Here is a 27,562-nt window from a genome sequence, read left to right on the forward strand (position 1 = left end):
ATCAGTTTGATTCATAGGCCCTTAGCCACTGAACCCAGGAGGGTATAAGGAAAAGGTTTTCCTTTCCTACAATTCAAATGTCATCTTATCAGAGAAGCCATCACTGACTATTACTCCCATGTCCCTTATTGTCCTTTATTTTTACATCTAATTGTTTGTTTATGTGTTATCTGGAAACTTTGTTGTGTTCACTGCTGTACCTCCAACACCTAAGCAGTGCTTGGCATACAACAAGCACTCAATAAATACTTATCAAAGCCCTGGCCAGTTGCTTAGTGGTTAGAGTGTCAGCCTGGGAACTGAAGGACCGAGGGTTCGATTCCAGTCAAGGGCCCGTACCTCGATCCCAGGCCCCAGTCAGGCATGTGGTGGGGGGGGGGGGAACCAATTGATGTGTCTCTCTCACATCGATGTTTTTCTCTCTCTCTCTGTCTCTCCCCATCCCTTCCACTCTCTCTGAAAAATCAATGGGGGAAAAAATCCTTGGGTGAGGATTAACAAATACTTATTCAATAACATATGTGTAAACGATGTATATGCCATATATGCATATATGTGTAGCTGCCTGGCATGGTGCTAAAATGATGCATGAGAAACAGGTAAGTGGTTGTCTCTTTAGAAGGAGGGAAAGACAGTTTTCATTCAATCTTCTGTGGTCGCTGACTTTGTTACTACATGCATGTAACACTGATTTTAAAATGAATATTTAGAAGTTCCATAAATCATCAACTCAAGTTAGAATTTTAATAAAAATTTGTAATTGAGTCTCAGGATGGAATATTATATGGGAATAAAAAAAACTATGTGTTAGAAATAAGCCGAGCCCCCCAAATCAGGGGTCCTGGTAGAACACAAAAGGTACCTGGGAGCCAGACAGCAAGGCAAATACCTTTACTTCTGCAGAAGGGTGCGTACCAATGCAGAGTCTGGCAGCATGCACACTGAGCGGGTGGTCCAGTCGGGCTTTTATGCCTGACGCATATCATCTGTCCCTCACTCTTGATTGATCAGCGCTTAGGCTCACACTCTTGTGTGATTGGCTAATTTAAAGGAAAAAAGGGAGGGGCTTACTTTGCTGTTTCAAAATGGCAGTTACCTAAATTCCCTTCTTTGACAGAAAAGATGACTTGTTTATTCTCTCACTAGGGACCACAAAGATGTATTTCTCAAAGCCTGAGCAAAAAAGTAAATTACAGAGGAAAACAAATAAGCAAATCCATAGACAAAAAGCAAACTTGTAGCTGTCAGGGGTGGGAGGAGACGCAATGGGGAGGAATTACTTAATGGATATGAGGTTTTCTACGGAGTGATAAAAATATGTTGAAACAAAAGAGATGGTGGTTGCACAACATTGTGAATGCACTAAATGCCACTGAATCATACACTTTAAAATGGTTAATTGTATGTTATGTGAATTTCTTCTCAATAAAAAAAGCATAGAGAATGTTCCCATTCACATAAAGTTTAAGGCACACACCCAAAACAGTATTATATATGTTTGAGGATGCATGGGCATGTGGTCAAAGTATACAGAAATGTGGGAGCCGAGAAATGCTTGGAGGAGATCATGCCTGCAACGGTTTCACATGAGGCTGCCCTGTATAGGGGACATTTCATTTCTTAGGCTGAGCAGTGGGGCGGGAGGTGCATTGTATGTTTATATTATTCTTTATAGCTTTTAGTATGTCTAAAATATTTTCTCCCAGCGATCGAAACCTCACATAGCTCCAGCCTGTTCATTTCCTGGGGATCCTGTTATGGGCTGAATTGTGTCCCTCTCAAATTCACATGGCGAAGTCCTAACCCCACCAAAATGTATACACACTTGAACAGACGATAACTCCATTTTGAAAATGAAACGCATTTTATTTATTTATTTTTAAAATGTATTTTTATTGATTTCAAAGAGGAAGGGAGAGGGAGAGAGAGATAGACACATCAATGATGAGAGAGAATCATTGATCGGCTGCCTCCTGCCTGCTTTCTTCACACTGGGGATCGAGCCTGCAACCTCGGCATGTTCCCTGACCAGGAATCGAACCGTGACCTCCTGGTTCATAGGTCAGCGCTCAACCACTGTAAACCATGCCACCTAGGCAATGAAGCATATTTTAATAAACACTGCCTTTATAATTCTTCAAAGTGTGTGTGTACCTTTTTGGGGACACCCTATATTCTCCACCTTATAGTGGGCTCCTCATCTAGTGTGTTTGGCTACCAGAGCAGACAAAGGCAGCACAGAGAAGGGTAGGAGGGCCCAGTGATGTGCCTTTGGCTGAGGGACAAAACCTTTATCTCCCATCGTCAGCATTGGAACAAAATCTTTCAGACCTGGGCCTGAACCATGCAGGAGCTGGGGCTCCAGAGGGAGACATTGACAATGAAGAGGCCAGGGGCTTGGAGACCTCCTTCGGCTGACCAAAGGCCCACAGGCGAGGAAGCCCAGTGGGGACTCAAGTGGGCAGCCCCCAGCTGCACTCCCAGGGCAGGCTGCCATGTCCCGGTTACTTGTGTGGAGGCTCACTTCTGAGGGTAGGGGTTCCGGCCAAAAGCACTTTGAGGAAAGAGCAAAGTTCCTTCCGTCCCCACACTTGCATGGGCTCTGGAAGCAGACCGCTTGGGTTTGGCTCCTAGTTCTGCTGCTTATTTGCTGTGCTTTGAACTTCAGACAAACAGGCAAAGTGGCCTGGGTGCAGTCATCGCGATGAGACATTCTCAGCTCCGGGCTGGGCTCACGCCCCAAGGTGTGCCTCTGTGGTATGTGGAGTGTTTGAACTAAAGGCACTTCTAGCCACGGGCTCTACAGAAACGTCTGCCCCGCCCTTAACGCTCTAGAACTTGAATTAGGGACCTGGCCCACAATAACAGATGATCAGAGATGACCTCTTTTGACGTATCTATACCTCAGGGCAAACTTCCATTTACCCAACATCTGCTGCTCTCATCCACCTGCAATGAGCCCCAAGGCACTAGCTCAGAAAGTCTTATTTGCTCATGTTCCCTTTTTGTCTTTGAACCTCTCTTGCATGTGGGCTCCCTGGCTCTCTCATGTATGAAGGGTTTCCATACATATGCATGCATTACATTTGGTTATTTGCTCTTGTTGATCTGTCTCATGTCTATTTGGTTATTTTTTTAAAATATTTTTTATTGATTTCTTACAGAGAGGAAGGGAGAGGGATAGAGAGCTAGAAACATCGATGAGAGAGAAACATCGACCAGCTGCCTCCTGCACACCCCCCACCGGGGATGTGCCCGCAACCAATGTACATGCCCTTGACCGGAATCGAACTCGGGACCCTTCAGTCCGCAGGCCGACGCTCTATCCACTGAGCCAAACCAGTTTCGGCATCTCTATTTGGTTATTAGACCAGCCAAAAGAACCTCGAGGGTAGGGTTTCTTCCGTCCCCACACTTGCATGGGCTCTGGAACCAGACTGCTTGGGTTTGACTCCTAGTCCTGCTACTTATTTGCTGTGTGACCGTGTGCAATTAACCGTTCTGTGCCTCAACCTTCTCTTCTTTCAAATAGTCGGTTTGGCTCAGTGGCTAGAGCGTTGGCCCGTGGACTGAAGGGTTCCAGGTTCAATTCCGGTCAAGGGCACATACCTCGGTTGCAGGTTCGATCCCTGGTCTTGGTCAGGGTGCGTGTGGGAGGCAACAAATCGATGTGTCTCTCTCACATCGACGTTTCTCTCTGTCTCTCCCCTTCCCTTTCACTCTCTAAAAATCACTGGGAAAATATGCTCAGGTGAGGATTAACAATAAATAAATAAATAAATAAATAAATAGTCATGATAGCCCAGCCAGTGTGGCTCAGTGGTTGAGCATCAACCCATGGACCAGGAGATCATGGTTCGATTCATGGTCAGGCCACATGCCTGGGTTGCCAGCTCGATCCCCAATAGGGGGTGTGCTAGAGGCAGCTGGTCAATGATTCTCTCTCATCATTGATGTTTCTATCATCCAACTCTCCCTCTCCCTTCCACTCTCTGAAATAAATAAAAAACAACATAGTCATGATAATGCATACCTCCACTGTAGGGTTAAGAGGATTGAATGAATTATTATTTGAAAGCATTTAGCATAGTTCCTGGTGCATATATAATGTCATATTTTGTTTTGTTCTGCTGTGCTTTGAACTTCAGGCTAACAGACCAAACGGCCTGGGTGCAGTGTTAGTGATGAGACATTCTCAGCTCCTGGCTGATCCCGCAGGTGACATCTGTCCCTGGAAAACACGGATTTCACAACACATTATGCACTTTGCGAAAGCCCATGAGAGTGACACCTGTCTCTCTGGGGGCATTGAAATGACACCTGTCATTCACCTGATAGCCCCGAATGACAGCCCCCACCAGGCCCTTGGCCTCCTTCAGGCCCCCACAGCCTGGTAAGTAAGCTTAGCTGTTCCAACCCCTGGTCCCCTCGCCTGTGAAATGGGGACAATGACAGTACCTATGAGACAGTACATAGAAAGTGACTACACAGGGTCCGTGCGCTCCTTGAGTGTAATGATCTGTTATCCATGTCTCGGCCATCTCTGCCCGTCTCTTCACACTGCAAATCCCAGGAACTGGGACCCACCCACCTCAGATTCTGTTTGCATAGCCCCTTCCTCACAGCATCTGTACGTGCTGCACAGGCGAGGAAGCTGGGGCCTCTCAATGCTAATGGATTGTGTCTACACTTCAGGCTATTTCCAGAACTCCAAGATATAAGTCTCTTCCTGTTTTCGTGTTTGCTAATTTATGCTGCTGTTTCCCTGCCTAAGCAAGGGGGAGTCCTGGATCCAGGCCTTGCTGGGTGACAGCTGAACAAGTGCCCCTCATGCTTGCCTTTGTGGGCTGCTATTGCACGTTGAGTCCGAGGCTGTTGGTTCTGAGGTGGGGACTCCAACACTCCGTCTCACCAGGAACATTCCTGGAAAGTGTTAAAGAAAAACAAAGATGGACACTAGTTAATGGTGGGAAAGACAGATTTTATTCAATACTTCTGCAGCAGTAGGAAAAAGAGACTTCTTTTTAAAAATATTGATGAGAGAGAGAGAGAGAGAGAGAGAGAGAGACTGATTTGTTATTCCACTTATTTATGCATTTGTTTCTTCTTGTATGTGCCCTGACCGGGGATCGAACCCACAACCCTGGCATATGGGGATGCTGCTCTAGCCAACTGAGCTACCTGGCCAAGAGACCTCTTTAGTATTGAACTGAGCTTGACTCTGATCTGTGTAGAGGTGACTTGGCCTTTTTTGTTGTTGTTGTTAATCCTCACCTGAGGATATTTTTCCACTGATTTTTAGAGACAGTGGAAAGGAGAGGGAGAGACAGAAAGAAACATCGATGTGAGAGAGATTCATCGATTGGTTGCTTCCCACTCATGCCCCGATCAGGGCCAGGGATGGAGCCTGCAACCAAGGTACATGCCCTTGACTGGAATGGAAACTGGGACCCTTCAGTCCGTAGGCTGACAATTTATCTACTGAGCCAAACCGGCTCGGACGTGGCTTGGCCTTTTAAAGAGAGAACGAGGGAGCAGGAAAGGGAAGCAAGTAGGGGCTCCAGCGTTGTCAAGACAGTGGAAAATCACAAAAACTGTGTAAGTGGTTAACGTCCATGTGATGGCCCTCTGTGTCTGGTGGCTGGCACGTACCCGGGTTAGGCTCCTACCCTCCCACAGAGACTGGGACACAGGCGTGCTGCCCTCCCTGACAATGCCGCTCGGAAGGATGGCTCCCAGGGCCTTCAGAAATGCACTCCTGGGTCCTGGGAGATACGTGGAGGCAGGATAGTTAGATGGTTTTTTGTTTGTTTTTTAACATATATTTTTATTTATTTCAGACAGGAAGGGAGAGGAAGAGAGCAATAGAAACATCAATGATGAGAGAGAATCATTGATCGGCTGCATTCTGCATGCCTCCCATTGGGGCTCTAGCCTGCAACCTGGGCACGTGCCCTGACTGGGAATCGAACCATGACCTCCTGGTTCATAGGTCAACGTTCAACCACTGAGCCACACCAGCTGGGCGGCTAGTTAGATGTTAGGAGAATTTTTTTTTGACAAGTGGAAAAAGGGAAACTGAGGCAAATGGTTATGCTGTCGGTGGGGTCAGACCGAGCCTGGGTTCAGCAACCTGGGTACTTGGGTTCCGGCTGGGAAAGAGTTCAGAGCCAAGATACAAACTGTAAGAGAACATTGATTTATAGGATCCCAGAGGCAGAAAAGTAAGTCCTATCAGGAATGGGCTTAGGAAACGAGTTATAGAGGTAAAGGAAGGACCCTTGGAGCGTGGGAGAGAGGAAGCCCATGGTAACACGCGGGGGGTGGGGGGGGGAAGGGAGGGAAAGGGCCAGGGAAGGCAGGGGCGTGCCCCAGGAGGGAGAGCACCTCGGGTCCTCTGTCCTAAGGGTTTTAAGGGCGGAGATTTTAGGGGAGGTCCCAGGGGAAGATCAATAGAATATTCAGCAGTTTTCCAGGAGCGTCCTTTCAGGGTTGTGGTCTCCACGGATTGACTGGCCGGCACCAGGGCAGGGGCCATTATTCGGGCAGGGGGTCATTATTCAATGCCGCTGGGCAGCCGTGGGTCACTGGTCTGGTTTTGCTCTTTTCTGGGCCCGGAGCTGCGGCAGGACCCAGGCCTAGGTGTTATCTCTCGGGAGGAAAGGTAGGCGGTCCAAACCTCCACATGCTACGGTCAGCATAGGGACACCCTCGGGCGAGGTCCCCTCCGACAGCTGTCCATTGGCAGGCATCTGGGGCGTTCTACCCTGGGGACCTTCTCCAGCAGGCCCTTGCTCTGCTCATGTCTGTCTAACGGCCTTCCACAGTGAGACAAATAGGGCCAAGCAATGTATAGTCAGCCAGCGAATCCTAAGACCTTCCCTTCCCTAACCAAGGGTGCGCGGGAGCTAATAGTTCACACCTCTCCTCCCCAACCAGAGAGTCCATAGCTTAAATGGCCCTGGTCAGGGAGATAGGCAGCAGAGACCCAGTTAGTGCCCTTAGCACCTGCCAAACCCAAGGATGGATGAAGTCAGGGGAATAAGTAACAAAAAATCCAATTAGAGTCAAGCAAGTCCAAGACAGAGCCAAAGCTGACCAGCGAAGGACTGCTCCCTCCACGCACTCATTTCGGCTCGTCAGCCTCCTTAAGAACACACACCTGGAAAGCTGAGGAATATTCTGCTGAAACCCTCCCCGGAGGTCACCCCTGGTGTTCTGTCTGCCAAACAGCGATGAAGCCCTCCAGACAAAGGGTGCCTGTAGGAACTCTCCGGAGCACATCCACCCTTACCTCAGGCAGGAGTTTCTCCTCAACGTTCCCTGTCCCCAGCTTTAATAAACACTTCAAATCACCTGGACTCCTGTTGTGAAATCTTTCCTGCACAACCTCAGGAGCCCACACCCTCCTGCCGGCCCGAGGCGGACTTGGCCCGGGTCCCGTCCTGTGACACAGGGAAAGAATTTACAACATTCAGTTTTAAAAAACGAATGCTCTAAGAAAATGGAGGTCAGGGGCCTACCAGTAGATCTTGGCTGGAACAAATGATACATTCTTTGGGAAGCTTTGAGTTTTTCTCAGATAGGAACTCGAGGTGGGGCTGGGTCATCACCAGGACGCGGTGGCCTTAGGCTGCTAGGAACAGTGTTAGGTTGTGTGTTCAAGCCTCTGTGTGTTGAGGGGCGGACAGAAGCGTTTGTGTTGAGTAGCAGTTCCTGTAGGCCGAGGTGACAGCCTCGTGGAGAAGGGGGCTCAGAGAAACCCGACTAAAATTTGGCCCAGGAGAGAGACTTTGTCAAAAGGAAGGTACAGCCAATGAGGCTATTCCTGTTGAGGTTGTTAGAGGCTCAAAAATGAGCAATATGGTTGTTCCAATGTTCTACACATGGAAAAACAAACAAACAAACCAAAAAACAAAGGCGACATGGGATCAGGCTGGCTTCTGTAGAAAGAGAACAGACATAGATTCTCTCCTCAGGGGCATCCTGACTGTGGGCGGAAAGGGCCTCCCTTGGTGGGAATCGGAATGCCTGGGAGAACAAGGTGAAGGTGATTCCAGGCCCCACCTCCAGAGTCAATACGAGGGCCTGTGGCTCTGCACGTTGGATAATTCCGCAGGTGCGTCTGACACAGAGGCCCCAGGGCCACATTCGAGAAGCTGGTTCAGAGTATAAACATCAGGGCCGCTGCCATCCTGGACGCTCAGTTGGTCAAAGTGTCCTCCCAATAACCCAAGGTTTTGGGTTCCATCCCTGGTCAGGGCACATGAATGAATGAGTATGTGGAACAATAAATTGATCTCTCTCTCTCTCTCTCTCTCTCTCTCTCTCTCTCTCCTTCTTCTCTCTCTAAAATAAATCAATAAATTTTAAAAATATTTTTTTTAAAGTATAAACATCTCTCAGACAGACACACAACTAGAATCCTTCTCAGCCAGACACCCACAGTAATGACCTCATAATGACCTCTTGCGAGAAACCCGGCCGTCACCATGCCTACTGGGCCCTGCCTCCTGTTGGTACTTATTTCTCATGGACCCACTTATCTCTAGGCTGCAACCTTGTAGCCATCGCTGGCTGCATGCTCATTACTCAGCTGGCTCTGTGGCGCCCAGACCTTCACCTTGGCCTGCAGGTCACTCCGAGGCCTCCCGGGGGGCCTGAGAGCACCTTCTCAGTCTCACCTCCTTCCCAGGGCCTGGGGTCCAGGGCCTGTCTTTGAAGCTATGATCCCCAGCCTCAGGGAATAAGCAGACAAGAGCACTCCATGGGGTAGAGCGGTCTAACGTCCTTTGGCCTGCTGTGGGCTATTAATGAGGAAATGCAATGGGCCCAGAAGCAAAGGGCACACCGCACCCCAGATCTTGTTTCTGACCCTATTCCCCAGGGAAAGGAAGCAAGGCCGTGCAGAGAAATGGCTGATTCTAGGGCTGGGCAGGACCTTGAGGACCTTGTAGGGCTAGAAAGCAAGGACTTGAAGCTGCTTAAGGAAAAGATAGTGGTGTGTGTTATCCAATAATAAGGAGGGGCCTTGGAGACCCGTCCTTGCCCGGGATAGCCATTCGGAGGGGCCCCGCCTACCAGGTGACCCTAGGCCGGGCTTCTCCCGCCCGGGCCGCAGGTTGCAGGTGGGAGAAGGGCGGGGCGAGGCGGGACGGGCGCCTGGGTCCCCGCGGCCGCCGCCAGAGGGCAGCCCGGGAGCGCGCCAGGCGGCTGGGCCGAACCCGCAGGTAAGTCTGGCTCAAGTGGGGCCGCCCCCACCCCGCCACCCCCTTTTCGGGGCCCAGTCTCCGAGGGCTGGGGAGTGCGTTCGGCTCCGCGGCGGGGGGCCCAGCGGGCGCGCAGGGCGGTACCCGAACGCGGTGGACGGAACCAGGAGCTCTCTGCGCCCCGGGAAGGCGCGAGCCCGGGGCGGCGGGGCGCGGGCGGCGCCTGGGCCCGGCCCCCGCGGGGCGGTTGGGGCTTTGGGTCCGGGCTGCAGCCCGGCCGGGCCCGTCTGGGGAGCCCGCGGTGTGCCCCGAGGTGGGAGCGGCGGGAGTGGCCGATGGGGGAGGGGCGCGGGCGGGCGCGGGCGGCCTCGGACACCAGGCGGCGCTGGGGCGGGCGCGCGGGCGGGCGAGTCAACAGGTGCGCTGTTTGCCTGGCGCCGCCGGGCGCACGTGGGGAGGGAGCGCCGGGGTGTTGCCCGCCGGCCTGGCCTTTGGTGAGGATCGGCATTGGGCGCCGAGGTGGGCCCTGGGCATTTGAGCTCCCGCCCATGGTTAGGTGCCCAGGAGTGTGTGAGTGCGGGATGGAGGGGTTTCTCCCTGGCCCGGACTCCCCCGGTCACCCCGCCTACCCCTCGCAGCCCCGGATTTGTTTTCCAGCCCTCTCTGCAGTCAGGCCCACCTCTGTCTTTCCCAGGCAGAAGGCTCGGAGGTGATGCTGAAACCCACCCTGGGCACCTCGCCAGGAAGGCTCTGGGCTCACAATGGTGCCTGTGACACCTGCGTTGTTAAGGTGGAAGCTGGTAGGAGGGCTCTGCTGGGAAGGCTCCGAGTTTGACCCCTGCTGCCTGGCTGCTCAGAGGCTGAGGACCAGATCTCCCCCCAGGGGTGGTCTGTTGCGCCCCACCCCACAGGTTGCCCCGGGAGAGGTGCGATGTGGAAGGGGGAGGTTCAGGGCCGAGGGCATTCCTGTTAAAAATCAGATTACCTGTGAGGCTGTGGGGAACCTTGGGTCCTCCCAGCAGTCTGGAGGAGTCAGGGGGTGTCCCTGGCCACCCTGGTAATGTAACCAGACAACCAAGGGGTCCCGGCTGCCTGTCACTACTTGAGCCAATTGAGCAGAGACAGGGTTGAATCATATATGAGCGTTTGTTCCAGAAATGCTGGCAGCATGGGCGAGCAGCAGATCATTCACAAAAATCTGCTCTGCAGCCCACCCATAAGCCAGCGGCTTCTATTGGGTAGAAGGACAGAGATTACGTGGGAAAGTAGGAACTGCAGGCCTGGGAAAGTAGGCATGGGATAATCATTGCAGGTTACCAGTCAGGCGGGCTAGGGGGGCCGAGGGGTTGCCTCTGGGCACCCTGGGACCAGATTACAGGCAATGGGGGTGGGGGGGGGGGCGTTGTAAAGAGCAGGTGCCTCCAGGACTGGATTGTTTCAGCCACGAGGTTGTAAATCTTTCCATGACAGGCAGTTCTCGGGACAGGAGGATGGACTGCATTGCGATGTTAGCTCCCATGTCCCAGGGCGTGCACCTCTCAGCCAGGTTAGAACAGACCAGCACCATCCTCCATCCTGGTTAACAGAGCATGATTAATATTTCTTATCATTGAGCTGGTCCCCAATATCCTATTTCTGCCCCTAACGTTAAGAGCATTGGCAGAGCCAGGGCTGTGGTCCGGTCTCTGCCCCTCCCCACCCCCACACCGAGAGCGATTGTGCCCTTACCCAGGTCTCCATGTCCCTCCATCCTCCTCTGACTTCCCCTGGCCTCCCATCTTTTTTTTGGGGGGTAAGGGGTAAACATGTATGGGAGCCATAGTTTCCTCTCCTCTTTCCTCACATTTCCCCACCACGTGCTCTGCCCCTGCTGCCTGCCTCGGCTCCACGCCCCCCCTTCACCCTCCGCAGCCAGGCTGCTGGCCCCCCCACTTTGCTGAAACTGCTTCCCTGAGAGTCATCTCGTTTCCTAACGCTGCTGTGTCCGCTGGTCCAGCTGCCTGGGAGGCGGACCCTGGGTGCATGCGTCCCCTTTGCAGCCTTCCCCGCTGTGATTTCTGGGCCATCCCTCCCTCCTGGCCTTGTTCTTATTTCTCCCTTTTCCTTCTCCTCTTCTGACCCCGCTTGCCTCTCTTCTGGGGCCTTTTGTGAGGCCTCGTGTTTCGCTCCTCAGGGAGCTCCCCCTCTGGGGTTCAGCTCACATCCTGGCTCCTTGGGTGCCCAGCGACACCCCAGACGCAGCATGTCCGAGGCTGGCCGTCTCCTCCTGGGCAGCTGCCCGCACTTACCCAGCGGTAGGTTCCCCCCTCCTCTGTCACACGCACTTCTCCCTGAGTGTCGCTGCCTCTCCTGGCCTTGAACACCGCAGGCCGGGGCTCAGAGCCCCTCGGCTGGAGGATCCTCTCCAGCCCCCACCACCCTTCTGTCACGTCGCCTCTGGTCTCATGATCCTTGGCTACTGTGTTTACCCGGTCGCTGAAACCTCTCCCCTAAGAAGGTTTTCTAAGCCCAGGGTTTCCTCCCACACAAAGCCAGCTCATCCTCCGCCTCAGGTGGCCTCAGGCTTCAGAACCAGCTTCCTGTTCCGCATCGACTTCCCTCGCGCCCATGGCCGGGCTGCAGCCCTTCCCCTTTGGGACCCAGCTCGGATGCCATTCCCCTCCCAGCTGCACGGGGGCTCCTTTCGTGGCCTCCTCACTCCCCCCCGGCACCATTACAGCTGTCTGCCTGCCGGTTCAGGGCCCTTTGTGTCCCCGAAACCTCTTGCCATCCTCCGGGTTCCCGAGGATGAGTGCCCTGTAGGCTCTTGATATAGGCGTTCCCTCCTCGCCCAAACCTCCAAGAATACCCCCCATCGCCCTTCAGAGCGTGGTTCCAACCCCACCTCCCTGCTGGACTGTTCTGGCCTCCCAGGTCCCATTGCTCCGCACTCCTGCTGGGCTTGCTGATGGCTTCATTACCGCTTGGGCCACCCAAGTTAATACTTTGTTCCCTGCAGTCAGCTCCCAATCAGGAGGTGGGTGTGAGAGTTACTGTGCTAGCTCTTCATTACAGCGGTGGTTTATTGAGGGGCAGGGCGTGTGCGGATTTTCCAGGCCTTCCCTCCTGCGTGCGTGTTATCTCCCAGCACCCAGAGGGGCAGGCGCTATGCTTATTGCCTTCCTCCTGCCCCGGAGGACACAGGCCCAGAGGGGTCCACGGCACCTGTAGGTGGCAGAGCAGAGGTTGGAACTCAAGTCTGACTCCTGAGGCTGTTTTTCGATACGAGGGTTTGCTGTTCCGGGTCCTCTCGGCCCCTGGGCCAGCGGTGTGGGACAGCCTGGTCGTTTGGTTCGCCGGGTGCTTGGGAGTCTGCTGGACGCCGGGAGAGGACTTTGTCACTGAACAGATGGTTAATGCTGAGACCAGGGACTCAGGGACGCTGTGACATCCACAGATGGTTAATGGTGGGACCAGTGACATTTGTCCCGTAGGCCTGGCCTCATGCATATGTGTGTGTGTGTGTGTGTGTGTGTGTGTGTGTGTGTGTGTGTGTGTGTCTGTCTGTCTGTCTGTCTGTCTTAAGTAAGAGCTGTGGAACAGAGAATCCCTAGGGGCCCTCAGGTCTTTTCTGTCCCTCAAGGAACTCTCAAATGCTTCTTTTGGTAAATAAAACCCACCCTCCCACCCCAGCTCACTCTTCAACTAAGTTTCTCGATGAGCTGTCCTTCCCTTCCCGCCACAGGTCACTGTCATATGAAAATGAGTCCCTGCTGGGAAATACAGTTGCCATGGCAACCGATAGTGTGAGGCCCCGGTCTCTGGCTCTTAAGTCCCGGCACTGCATGCTTCAAGGGGCTTTTTCCATCTTTGTCACCTAAAAAAAAATGAGCTAGTCCGCTTCGCTCTCCTCTGCATAGACACTTGAATCATTTGTTTTTTTTCAGGCAGCAATTCCTGGGCTCTGCCGGTGCCCAGCAGCCTGTCATGGGCTGCAGTGCCCCATTAGTCATGACCCCGGGATGGTGCCCCTGGTTTAGGTCACATTTGGAATGAAATCCAGTGCCCTGTGGGCAGGAGGGCAGGAGCCATGGCCGCCAGGCATCCTTGTGACTGCGGGGCGGAGGAGACGGAGCAGGCTGATGTGACAGGGAGGACTTTTGGTGCAGCTCTGCTCCAGGTGGAGGCGGTGGAATTGTCTGCAGTTTCTGTCTCCTGTGCGAGGGCCTTGCTCGGCTGTTTCGGCAGGGGCCACCCCAAGGTGGGTGCCCGGCTGCTGGGAAAGACTGGGTGCCCTTGGCAGTAATCAGACCCACTGACATTGATGGGTGCTTGCTAAGTGCAGGTGCTGTTTCCGTAGGTACTCCTCAGCCAAATGGACTTAGAAGTACTCTCTCTATTCCCACATTACAGGAGAGGAAACGTGCACAGAGAGGTGAGGTGCTGGCCCCCGGACACACAGCGACGAGGTGGGAGAAGAGGGTTTTAGTCTTAGGCAGTCTGACTCCTGTGGCCAACAATGCTCTTTACATTATTGGGAGGATCATGTTTAGTTGAAGAGATGAGGCAGATTGGCTTTCTCCAGACTTGAGGCTTAAGGCAATGGTTTCTAACTTTGTTTCCAACTTTTGCCCTGGTCAGGTAGCTCAGTTGGTTAGAACAGTGGTCGGCAAACTCATTAGTCAACAGAGCCAAATATCAACAGTACAACGATTGAAATTTCTTTTGAGAACCAAATTTTTTAAACTTAAACTTCTTCTAATGCCACCTCTTCAAAATAGACTCACCCAGGCCGTGGCATTTTGTGGAAGAGCCACACTCAAGGGACCAAAGAGCCGCATGTGGCTCGCGAGCCGCAGTTTGCCGACCACTGGGTTAGAACATTGTCCCGATACACCAAGGTTGTAGGGTTCGATCCCCGGTCGGGGCGCATACAAGAATCAACCAATGAATGCATACGTAAGTGGAACAACAAAAGTTTCTCTCTCCCTCCCTCCCCTTTCCTCTTTCTCTCTAAAACCAATACATTTAAAAAACTAGTTTTTAATTCTGTGTATCTTCTCCTGGGCAAAAGGCGGCAGTGAAAAGGCATGTACCAGAGTGCTCAGAGTGGCACTGTTTGTAATAGACAAGAACTGGAAATCACCCAACATCCACTGGCAGGAGAGTGAACAAATAAATTGGGGTGAGTGCACACAATAGAACACAGTGAGAATGAACAATGTACAGCCACACGGAACAACACGGGCGAATCGCGCCAGCGCCGTTGAGCACAGGGGCCAGGTGAACAAGAGCACGCACTGTCTGATTGCATTCCGGCACCGTGCACGCGGGCCCGGGGAACATCAGGGGCTGGACGTCGGAGCAGGGGGCTCCCGGAGGCACCAGGAAGGCGCTGGGAGGCCGGCAGTGTTTGGTTCCGTTATCTGGGTGTTGGTCATGGAGGTTGTTTATCTTCTCAAAATTCATCGATTTGGGTACATGGACTTCTCTCTGTGTGGATGTGTCACACTCCAGTCAAATGTGCTGCAGCAGGGAAAAGGCAGCAGGGGCCCTAAACCCAGGACATGGATATACACACTCCATTCCTGTATAGGGGCCACATTATTTTTTTCTGTCTTTTCTGGGAATATGTTCTAAGAATCCTGAAACACCAAGCAGAAAGAATATGTGCACCCTATGTTCCTAGGAGTGTTATTTACAATAGCTAAGATTTATAAAAATATATTCTCATTGGTTTCAGAGAGGAAGGGAGAAGGAGAGAGAGAAACATTAACGCTGAGAGAGAGCCATCCATCGGCTGCCTCCTGCATGCCTCGCACTGGGGATTGAGCCCACAACTGGGGCATGTGCCCTGCCAGGGAATTGAACCAGCAGCTTTCTGGTGCATGGGCGGAAGGCCAACCAACTGAGCCACACCGGCCACGGCCCGGGGCCACATTCTTGACTTCACCCGACCTGGAATCTCAGGTTGCTTGCGAGAGGCGGGAGGTGACCTGAGGGTGGGCACCAGGTTCTGGGAGGAGATAGCTCTGAGGACGTGGGAGCAGGGCCATGCCAGGTCTGGTCTCCTCCTGCCTCCCCTCTCCCCCCCCACACACACTCTGTTCCTCGACTCCGTTGGGTTAGGTTTTGCCCAGTCTGTGAGGTCGGCCTTTTCTCGCTGCTGTGAGGCCTGGCGTAGGGGAGGTGATGTGCTTGTTGTGAGACGTAGGTTGGCCTGCAGAAAGGCAGAACACGGATAGAATACAGATCCGCCCAGCTACCCTCCACCTCCCGACAGCCGCGAGCTGCCTGCCGAACACCCCGTTTCCGGGGCCGCGCCAGCCTGGGAAGTCAGCAGCATCCTGGGGAGAGCGGCCCTTTCGCGGGCAGCTGTGTGCGGCTAAAAATACCGGCGCCTTACATAAGGCCTCAGTGACGTGTGAGCACCTTACGTAAACGCACGTGGTCAGTCACGGACCGTTCATCAGCTGGTGCCGCAGTGACCCTTGGGGGGCCAATCCGACGTTGGTGGTGGGTGCACCGGGTGAGGAGGGGGAGCGATTGTGAGTCTCCAGCCTGGCCCGAGTCCCCCAGCCGCGCTCCTGCCGAACGGACCTGTTGGTGCATTTTCATCTTGGGGTCTGGTCCACCCAGGCGGTTAAGTTCATGGCAGGGTTGGTAACGTTTCCTCTTGTTCAGCCCCCACCCCCTTCTCACTCCCTCATCCTCTGGTTCGCAGAGATGCACCATCTTGGGGTAGAAAGGCCTTCTCCCCATTCAGAAGGCCCCTCCATGAGCAGCCAGGGGGGCGGTCATCGGCCTGTGCTGGGACGCTGCCAGGGACAGGGCAGCCCATCTCATGGTCGGACGATGACGTGAATAGTCAGGAAGAGGCTGGAACAAAAGCAAGGCCCCGAAGATGCCAGGTGGGCCAAATGCCGGGCTGTCGTGGACAAGAGCTTCCACTGGGATCGGATGTATAAGGCCATGGGACCTGAGGCTTGACCATCCATTTGGCAGGACTCGTTAAATTAAAAAAATGCATCTTCCCTACGACATAGGGATTCTACTTCTCAGGTGGGATCTGCCCCAAAGAAACCTGGCCCGTGTGCCCAGGTGGAAAGTTCTGGCATAGTCTTTGTGGCCGTTTGCAGCGGTGAAAAGCTACACAGTTTGGGCCGCTGGGATAGACCAGTTACATGAACTGATACCTGCCTCTTGGTGGCTCTGCCTCTGAGTCTGTCCTGTCCCTTTGGAGCCATCTCCAATACGTCTCCCCTTTCCCACGGGGCAGGACTTTCACTGGGGCGAGATCCCCGTCATGCCTGCCCCCTCTGGGGAGAAGTCCTTGCCTCTTTCCGAGTTCCTTCCTGGGCGGAGATGGATCATGCATTCCAGACTCCGGCCTGGGCACCTGGCTTGCCAACCACCCTTAACGTTGTGCCGTATTGGACTCTCTGCCCTGTTGTTGCTGGACCATGACCTAACACTTCTTAAAAATAATGGTCTTTTTTTTTTTTTTTAAATGATAAAAGTAACTCATGTTCATTGTGGAAAATTTAGAAAATACACAAAGACAAAGAAGAAAATTAAAATCTGTGATTCCCAACCTATAGAGATAACCACTGTTTACTATTTAAACATTGAGACCATTCTATATAAACGATTTCATAACCTGCATTTCATTTAACATGTTTCCTTATCCGTATGAGTATCGGTTGGTTAGAGCCCTGGCTGGGAAGCTCAGTTGGTTGGAACACCATCCCAGTAAGCCAAGGTTGCAGGTTCTTTCCCCATCAGGGCACATACAAGAAGCAACCAATGAATGCGTAAATAAGTGGGACAACAAATTAATGTTTCTCTCTCTCCCCCCCCATCTCAATTCAATGAATAATTTTTTAAAAAAGAATATTGATTGACTTATATATAACACATTTCTTCTCAGTTCAGTGTTTGTTTTTCTATTATTATTACTATTTTTAATCCTCACCTGAGGATATGTTTCTATTGATTTTTTTTTTTGAGAGAGAGAGAGAGGAGGAGGAGGAGGAGAAGGAGGAGGAGACAGAGGGGGAGAGAGAGAGAGAGAGAGAGAGAGAGAGAGAGAGAGAGAGGTGAGAGAAACATCAATTGGTTGCCTCCCATACGTGCCCCCACTGCAGGTGGAACCTGAAATCGAGGTCTGTGCCCTGACCAGGAATTGAACCTACAACATTTTGGTGTTTGGGACAACACTCCAACCAACTGACCCACCTGGCCAGGGCTCTTTATTATTTTAAAACATAGAGAATTTTCTAATGTATGTATGGTGTTGTGGACTGAATGTTTGTGTTCTCCCATAATTCATATGTTGAAGCTTTAACCCACAATGTGATGATCTTTGGAGATGGGGCATTAGGGAGGTAGAGTTAGGTAAGGCCATGAGGGTGGGGCCCTCATGATGGGATTAGTGCCCTTAATAAGAAGAGACATCAGAGAGCTGGCTCTCTCACTCTTTCCTCTCCATGCACCAAGGAAAGGCCATGTCAGGGACAGCAAGAAGGCCACTATCTGCTAGCCAGGAAGAGTCCATACCAAGAAGCAGGTCCATGGCACCTTGATCTTGAACTTCCAGCCTGCAGAACTGTGAGAAATAAACACCTGTTGTTTAAGTGACCCAGGCTCTGCAGTATTTGTTATGGCAGCCCGAGCATCTGATTAAGTCCTTTCATTTTATGATGTCTTCCTTTGCCTCTGGGTTTAAAAGATCTTCCCTACCCCAAGGTCAGATAAGTGCTCACCTATATTTTCTTCTGGTTCTTTATTTGGTTTCAGCTTTCCCATTCAGCGCTCTCTTTTATGTTCAGCTCTAATCCGATTGAAATTTATTTTGGTTTATGATGTGTGAGATAAGATCCTGATTTTATTTCTTTCCAAACTGTCTACCAGTTCTTTCAGTTTAATTTCTTTCCCCACCAACTATATTTTAAGTTTGTTTTTGAATATTCATTACAGTCATGTTGTTTAAAATTCAGAAGGTACAAAAGGCAAACGAGGGCTCCTCCTCCCTCATCCCTTATCCTCCCAGGGTCAGTAGCTGGGAGTTGCCAGGTTATAGGTTTTGGTCTTAGACACTCGCTCTCCATCCCCCGTCCCCTGACTGACTTTTATTATAGTGTGAAAACATACTAGCTTCCAGGCTTTCTGTGTGTTTTTTTTTTTAATTAATCTATCTCTCTTCCTCCACTATTACACTTTTTTGTTGTGACTTTATATATTTTAACACACCTGGCAGTGCAAATTCTTTCTCAAAATAACCTTGGTTACGCTTGCCTATTTATTCATTCTTCTACGTGAGATGTGGGAATATAAGAAAGTTATTGAGTTTTTAAAAAATTATTGTGAAACATATATACAAAAGAGCATATAAGACATATATGTTCAGTGTAAAGAAGAAGAAGAAAGCAGTCATATACTCGGCTAACTTAAGAACTAGACCACCTGCAACCCTTCAGAAAATATTCTTCTTTCTCTCCTTAAGTGGCTCTTCCTTTCTCCCCATCCCCATGGGAACGTGAACCTGAATTTTGTTATCATCACTAACCTATTGTTCTTCATAGCTTTCCTATATACATTCATACCCTTAAGCAACGTATTGTATGCTTTTGAACTTTTACAAGCGAATCACACTGTATTCCATATGTTTACTAGAGACATTTGAGAGTGTGTGTGTGTGTGTGTGTGTGTGTGTGTGTGTGTGTGTGGTTGCGACTCATCCTGTTGTTACCTGTGGCTTATAGTTCCTTCTTTTTGCTGCTATGTGTAAAGATACCCAACTTATTTATCCCTTTCATTTGTTGATGGGCATTCGGGTTGTCTCCACTTTTCTTGACTTTATCAACCTCCTTTCTGTGTGTGCGTTTCTCCAGGATGGGAGCAGAACGATAAGGTCACCTCGTGTTATTCTCCGAGGCAATGTGTGTTTTACTCCCACCCTGGGTCCGAGTGCTTGCTGCTCTGCCTACATCCTCACCAATTCTTAGTACATCCTCTCTGAGCTTGTTGCTCAGTCTACACCCTCACCGATGGTTAGTACATCTGCACGTTTGGTGTTAGCCAAACTGGTGAGTGTGATCTGGTGTTTCACTGTGGTTTAAATTGGAGTTTTAGTGATTGCTGACTGCTAAGGTTGAACATGGTTGTTGTTTTTCAGTTACAGTTAACAGTCAATATTATTTTATGCTAGAGGCCCAATGCACGAAATTCATGCAAGGGGCTCGGCCCTCACAGCCCTGGCTGCCTCTGCCCTCACAGCCCCAGCTTCGTCCAGAAGGTCGTCTGGACCGTCGTTCTGCTGTTTGGTCTAATTAGCATATTAGCTCTTTGTTATATAGGATTAGTTTCAGGTCTACAATATCATGATTAGACAAGTATATAATTTACGAAGTGATCATCCTGGTATTTCCACCTGGCACCATACATAGTGATTACAATACTAGAGGCCTGGTGCACGAAATCCGTGCGTGGGTAGGGTCCCTAGGCCTGGCCGGCGATCAGGGCTAATCAGGTTCCCCACCTCCCAGCCTCCCCGCCTCCTCCTTCCCTCGCCACCCAGCACCACCACCATGTGGTTCCCCTCCCTCCCCACACCTCCCCACCTCCCCATCTCCTCCTTCCCTCACTCCCTCAGCACCCTGCCGCCACCGCCGCTGGTCGCCCCCCCCCCATGTTCCACGCTGCCCCCTGGTGGTCAGCGCACATCATAGTGAGCAATTGAACTCTTGGTCTCCTGGTCGAACTCCCGAGGGGGCACTTTGCATATTACCCTTTTATTATATAGGAATTATATAGGATTATTGACTCTATTCCTTGTGCTGTACTTTATATCCCTGTGACTATTTTGTAACTATCAATTTGTACTTCTTAATCACTTCATCTTTTAGGTTGACCATGTTATGGATGATTTGTGTTTCCTCATTTACACAGCTGTACTTTTTTACCCCTTTTTTCGTATTAAATTATTGCTGATTCATAACAGATCTTCTCATATTCACATTCTAGTACTAATCCTTTGTTTATTACATGTTGCAATTCTATCAGTTTGTGGCTTGCTTTTTCACTATCTTTATTAAAATTCTTTGTTGTTGAAAGTATTAGCTTTTTCACTATCTTAATGGCATCTTTTAAACAATTTGATTGATTGATTTGAGATAGAGAGAGGAAGGGAGAGAGAAGGAGAGAAAGATGGATTTTTTTTGTTCCACTTATTTATGCATTCATTGGTTGCTTCTTGTATGTGTCCTGACCAGGGATCGAACCTGCAACCTTGGCATATCAGGACAACGCTCTAACCAATGGAGCTACCCAGCCTGGGCCTAATGAACGAAACAGTCAGAACTTAAGTCAGCAAGCTTATCATTAACTGAAGTCCAATATTTTTTTTTCTTTTGTGGTAAAATGTACATACAACAAAATGCACAAATCTTATGTTTTCCATTCAAGGAGCTCAGATATATAAATGCATATATCTATGTAACCCAAACCCCGTCAAGATAGAGTACATGACAATCACCCCAGAAAGTTCCCTCACACCTTTTCCCAGGCAAACCCTGCCCCTTCGCCCCCAGAATTAACCACTGTTCTGATTTTCCACCATATGTCAGCTTTGCTTGTGCTAGAACTCTATATAAATGGAATGATACAGTACGTTCTCTTTCATTAAAGGCTTCTGTTCCTCTCTCTTGACATAATGTTTGGGATTCATCCTGTTGTATCCGTAGTTGCTTCTTTTTTTTTTATTGCTGAGCAGTATTCCACTGTGTGAATATGTACCATTTGTGTATTCACCTGTTGATAGAGCTATTTTGAGTTTTTGGCTGTTGTAAGTGGAGTGGCCATACATCTTTTTGTTGACAAATGTTTTTATTTCTCTTAAATATATTCGTTCCCTTGCATGTTTTACTTCTTTCAGGAGCGGAATTGCTGGGCCGTGGGTTAGGTGTAACTTTTAGTGAAGCATAAAAGTCACTCAGAAAACTGCACAAATCCTCAGTGTCCTGCTTGAGTGATTTTTACAACATGAGCACGGCCATGTAGCCATCACCCAGGCCAAGGGGTGGGGCCTTGCCCTGAGCTGGGCTGCTCAGCTGGGCTGTCCATTCTGGGATCTGAAACTTGAGCAACATGAAGGATATATATTGGAGCTATCTATTCCCATAGCGGCAGCTGATCAGACTTGGAGCCTCTTGCACGCTCCCAGGGCTTCTGTTTCCTTCTACGTCAGGATCTTCAGCCTTCTCCTCCATTCTGAGCTACCAGGTGTCCTTGCAGTAAATTCCTGTCTGCTGGCCCTGGCAGGTTTGGAGCGTCGGCCCACGCACTGAAGGGTCTCGGGTTCAATTCCCGGTCAAGAGCACGTATCTCGGTTATAAGTTTGGATGATCCCCGCCCCAGTCAGATCGATGTGTCTCTCTCTTCCCCCCGCACTTCACTCTCTCTAAAAATCAATGGAAAAAATATCATTGGGTGAGGATTAAAAAAAAAAAAATTCCTTTCTACTTATATCAACCAGACCTGGTTTCTGTTGTTTGCAACCAAAAAATCCTGATGTTTACAGTGTTCCCAACCACTAGCATCAAAAACTTAGTGGACGCCCTGGCCAGTGTTACTCAGTGATTAGAGCATCAGCCTGCAAACGGGTCACAGGTTCGATTCCCGATCAGGGTACGTACCTGGGTTGCAGGTTCAATCCCTGCACTTGGTTGGGGCACGTGCGGGAGGCAACCAATTGATGTGTACAAAACACTCGGGAGCCAGGCAGCAAGACAAACATATTTACTTCTACGTAGAAGGGTGCACACACGTGGTCTGGAAGCGCGTGCACACCAATCAGGTGTGCTGCTGGGGTTTATAATCCCTTACGCATGTGACCTGTCCTTTGCTCTTGATTGGAGCTCAGGCGCACAGTCTTTCGCGATTGGCTAATTCAAAGGGAGGGGTTGGCCTTTGCTGTTTCAAGATGGCAGCCCCCAGGGAAGCTGCAAGCCATGTGGCCAACATGGTGGCTGTCTAAACTGTTCTTTGACAGAAAAGATGACTTGTTTATTCTCACAAGTTCTCATCCTGCTGCGGGGTTTCCTCCCCACAGAAGCCACATCTTGGAGTCCGATGACCCAACCTAGACCTTTCTCGCACCCACTGGGCTTCTTAGACTTTGGACTTGAGCTCAGCAGAAACAGGTTCTTTACCATCAAGTCTCCCCATCTTCAGGGTACCCCGGAGCAGGGAACTGGCCGCTTTGGGGATCTTGCTTGGCCAGAGATGCCGGTGGCGGTGGACATGCTGGGTCTGCCAGAGTCATGTTTGCGGTGGAAGGTCATACAAGGGCGCCATGGGGAAGAGGGCTTCCATTTGTGTGGCTCATGATGGAGACTTTCTAACAAAGGCACGCGAAGCACCTTGTAGGATCATCAGTTTAGTCCGATGGTCTCAAACAGGTGGAAGGGAAGCTTCTCCGTGAAGGGGCGGGTGGGGGCCTCGTCTCATGTCCCACCAAAGTATCTGGTGGGCTGGGATGGCCTCCGACGCCCCACAAACCCATCTTCTGCTTTGGGTGTCCGATGGTGAATTGGGTCCCCCTTGACAGGGCGATGGGGATAATTTGTGTAGCCAAGGGGTAATCTGGGACGTGAGAACGTCCTACATGGACTCTAAATTGATTTTAAAGAATTGAAACGTTGCATCCAGGTCCCTCTCTGAGGTCAAGGCAGAGAGGACAGTCACGGGGGCAGCCAGGACTCAATGTAGGCGGACCTCGCCTCGTGTGGGCCTGGCGTTCAGAGTGTGGGCTCACACAGCAGCTGCTGAGGGGTTGAAGGTTTGCACTTCAGGGGTCATTGCCTCAGAGGTCATTCCCTGCCTGTCACTCCCAGTGGCTCCGCTGACTGATGTAGAATGTGGAGTCTTTGAGTGAGTGCTGGAACCTGGGACATGCATGCGGATGGACAGCACCGTGAGGCGGACTGGGAGGACCTGGGGGTAGATGCACTCGGAGGAGGGCTGGGTGGCCAGCAGAATGTGCTGAGAGGGCAGGTGTGGTCGGGGGAGGGAGGTAAGATGCATCTCCAGAGGCTGGCAGGTGGGAGTCCAGGCAGGCTGTCTGCAGGGGGCTCGCCAGGAGGTAATGGTTCCTGACAAACAGGCGAATAAGCCTGTGACTGATGTCTGGGATGGAGCTCTTCAGAGTTGAGGGGGAAGAGACCTCATCAGGGAAGAGTAGAGGCTCAGGATCTGCAGGATGGGGGGGAAGGGGGGGGGTCCAGCATGAACAAAGCAGAAGCAGGATGGCTTCCTGGTTAAGGGCTTGAGCTCTGGGTTCCGATCTTCCTCCTGGCTCCACCGTTTCCTCCCTCGGTGGGCCCGGTTTCCTTGTCGGTAAAATGGAAGTAGTGCTAGTATCTGTGTCCATGAGAAGCCTTGGACAAAGCACTCAGAGCAGCGCTTGCCGCGTGGAGGGTGGTTGTTATTGTTAGGATTGCTATCCTCCCCGTGTGGCCTGACCCTTCGGCGTTCACACTCCGGCGCGAGGGCCGCCGCTTTGATTTTATGTCGACTTTGTATCCCACGTAGTTGCCTCGTTTCTGCGGCTGCTGGAAAGCTGGGAGTCAGATGTGTTGCTCAGTTTAATCATCAGATTTATGGTGACATCTCCTCTTTCTGCTCTCTGCCTGGCCTCTATTCTCTTTGATCCTTAAGTTGTTTATTTTTTATTACATTCAGCCCCTAAGCTGCCTCAAGCTCTCCTTGAAATAGACGGTTATAAATTTTGAATGAATAAATATAATGTAGATCACACATTGAATCATAGTTACAATGCAAGGCGGTGTGCGCTGCCTGCCCGTGTCCCTGTCCGCCTCCTCGTTACCTGAGTTTGGGGGGTTAGTTGAGGCAGTAAGGAGGGGGAGCCCCCCCAGGGTGGGTGAGGGTGCAGCCTCCTCCCCAGCCTCTGCAAAGAAAAAAGCTACAGATTTTTCTGCCTTTGAAGATGTGCTTTCAGGGCCTAGTGATGGAATTGGTGAGAGGGTGGGTAGAGGAAGACGAAGACTAACTCTTATCAAGTACCTACTATGCGCTTGGCACTGGGTAAGTGCTTAATACACTTTGGACTGCCCCAGGAGGCTAGCTGTGGGACTGTAGAATTCTGGGAGGTTTATCTCATAAGTCTGGAAGAGGGGTGTGGATCTGCCCGTAGAATCATTGTGGACTCAACTGTGGGCCATATGGAGGGCAAGATGTAAGACCTACCCCAGGACTTATCCCATTCTTCAAAGTTGCCAGGACATAGGTCTCCGTCAGCCATTGCCACAATGTGGCTTCATAACAAACCACCCCAAATCCATTGGCATATCTGTGGGTGAAGTTTGGCTGACGTAGGCTGCTGGCAGGGGGACGTGGTTGGTTTCAAGCTGTAAGTTGGGTTTAGGTCTGTTCCATGTATCTGTTGTCCCACTGGACCGGTGGCCACCAAGGCACATTTGTGTCATGGTGACAGGTGGGAGTGCAAGAGAGCAAGCTCCGTTGCACAAGCCCATTTCAGACCTTTGCTCACATCACATCCATTAACACCCCCTTGGCCAAAGCAAACCAGGTGACCATTCTCAAGCCGAGGGGAGGTACACTGCCCACCATTAGGCCACGACAGGGTGTGGCTATCTCATGTTATGACGAGGGGTGAAGAATCGACACCAGTACTTCAGCCTGCCTTCGGCTGAGCTTTATTCATTCCCTCAGTACGTCTTTTTTTAAAGGCCAGGCACATGCTGCCTCTGGGGATATAGTGCTGAACAAGGCAGGCCTGGTTCTCGCCTTATGGAACTTACATTCTAGAGATAGAAAAAAGCACAAAAGAGCTACTTCTGTCATTAGTTATTTATTTTCAGTTGTGATAAGTACAAAGAAGCACAGAGCACCAGGGGAGGGGGCATGTCCAAAAGGGCCTTAAGTAGTCTCGGGAGAAAGAGATGATTGAGCTCAGAACGGAAGGGTGAGAGAAGACTTAATTAGGCAAATGAGCCTTACTAAAATTAACAGCTAACTTCTGACCTGAAACCATGGAAGCAAAAAGGCAGTGGATGACATCATCAAAATGTTGAAATAAAAAATAGTCAACCAAGAATTCTATATCCAGGAAAACTACCCTTCAAAAAATTCAAGGTAAAGAAGAACTAAATTTACTGCTACCAGACATTCCCTACAAGAAATATTAAAGGTAGTCTTTTAGGTTGAAATGAAAGGACACTAGATAGAAACACACAAACCCACATGAAGAAATACAGAGCACCTTTAAAGGTAGAAATGTATGCTGCTTGTAACTCTTTTATTCTATCTGCATAAAACAATAATTATAAAACTGTGTTGGCAGACTTATCATGTACAAAGATGTAGTTGTATAACCTAATGGCACAACAGAAGGGAAAGGAAACAAAGCTCTATTAGAGCAAAGTTTTGTATATATTGAAATTAAGTTGGCATAAACAGAGCTAGATTGTTTTAAGTTAAAATATGAATTATAATCTCCAGAGCAACCACTAAGAAAAGAACTAAAAATATGTAATAAAAAGAATTAAAATGATATGCTAGAAATACTTATTTAACATAGAAGAAGATAGTAATGGAAGAATATAGGAACAAAAAGATGTAAGACATATAAAAAATAAATAGCAGAATGGCATAAATCCTATTTCATAAGTAATTATATTAAATGCAAATGAACTAAACACTCCAAGAAAAAGGCAGAGATTGAGAGAATGGGGGGAAAAAGCCAACCCTATTCTATCTAGTAAAAACACACTTTAGATTTAACCCTTTGCACTCGCTTGCTTTTTTCTCGATTCCTTTATTCTACTCGGGATTTAATTTTTTAAATACCCCAGATTTTACAAAGCGTGGCAGTAGAATAAAAAACTGGAGTTTCTTTTCATACAAACTTATTTATTTGGATTTTTTTTATATTTCAAATTATTGATACATTCAAAGAGTAATTTTAATCTCTATAATTTTTCATGGTGTGATATTTTTTGAAACATTCACCCACATGAAGACCTGGTTTACATTCACATGTTTCACAAATATACATCGTCTCTCTTCTTCCTCCTTTGATTTTTCTGTTAGAACAAACAACACAATCTTTGTGTTTTTTGTTAGGGTGAGGTGTGATTATATGGAGCTTTCCATCTAAACGTTGCTCTAAGTTAGTGGATAATAATCTACCCCTGGAAGTTAGTGTACCATCTCTGAATTCTAGTGTGCTCCATCCCTGGTATGGAGCATGCAGAAGGCAACTGATGTACTAGTTTCCTAATAAATTTCACATGCGTTTGGTTTTTCATTTTTTCTTTTTTGGCATCAGTTGAGACGGCATTTACATTTTACTTGTCCTTTCATGCTAATGAAAACAAGAAAAGATACTGGAAAAATAGACAAAAATCCCCTTCCTCCCCCGCGGTGAAACTATGTGTCAAGTGTGGCTCGACATAGGAGCTGCTACCGATGCTAACCGTGTCGATTCACACTCGACATCCGAGTGCAAAAGGTTAAAGATACACATAAATGGAAACTAAAGGGATAGAAAGACATACCATGTAAGAAGTGGCCGTACTAATATCAGACAAAATTGACTTTAAGAGAAAAAATAGTTCCTGGAGACAAACAAGGTCATTTTGTAATGAAAAAAAGGTCACTCAGGAAAACATATAAATTATAAACATATACGCAGCTCACAACAGACCCCTAAAATACATGAAACAAAATATAAGGGAAATGAAGGGAGAAATGCACAATTCAACAATAATAGTTGGAGACATCAAGGTTCCACTTTCAATATTGGATAGAACGGGTAGGCAGAGAATCAGCACGGAAATGGAAGATTGGAGCACACTATAAGCCAAGTAGACCGAACAGACACAGAACACTCCAACAACATCAGAATACTCATTCTTCTCAAGTACACATGGAATGTTCTCTAGGAGAGACCATATGGTAGGTCCTAAAATGAGCCTCAGTAAATCTAAAAGGAATAAAATAATGCCAAGTATGTTCTTTGCCTACAGTGGGATGAAGTTAGAAATCAATAACAAATGGAAATTTGGAAAATTCACAGATATGTGGAAAGTAAACACACTCCTAAATAAGCAATGAATCACAGAAGAAATTAGAAATATATTTTAAGATATATGAAAATGAAAACACAACATACTGAAATGTGTTTTTTTAATTGATTTTAGGGAGAGAGAGGAAGGGAGAGAGATAGGGGAAAACATTGATTTGTTGTTCCACTTATTTATGCATTCATTGGTTAATTCTTATATGTGCCCTGACCAGAGATCGAACCCACAACCTTGGCATTTAATGAT

At 49.4% G+C, this 27,562-nt stretch overlaps 1 protein-coding gene across 1 annotated transcript in view; it reads left to right on the forward strand.

Moving 5' to 3' along the window:
- Positions 1-9,123: 9,123 nt before the first annotated feature.
- The window catches only part of RPH3AL (rabphilin 3A like (without C2 domains)), a 126,002-nt gene continuing 107,563 nt past the window's right edge, over positions 9,124-27,562 (forward strand). Inside the window, exon 1 of the mRNA XM_079797371.1 lies at positions 9,124-9,230. The gene's annotated coding sequence lies outside the window, so the exon portion shown is untranslated. The remainder of the gene's footprint in view (positions 9,231-27,562) is intronic.

Source organism: Cnephaeus nilssonii, assembly GCF_951640355.1.
Source record: "Cnephaeus nilssonii genome assembly, chromosome: 19".
NCBI lineage: Eukaryota > Metazoa > Chordata > Mammalia > Chiroptera > Vespertilionidae > Cnephaeus > Cnephaeus nilssonii.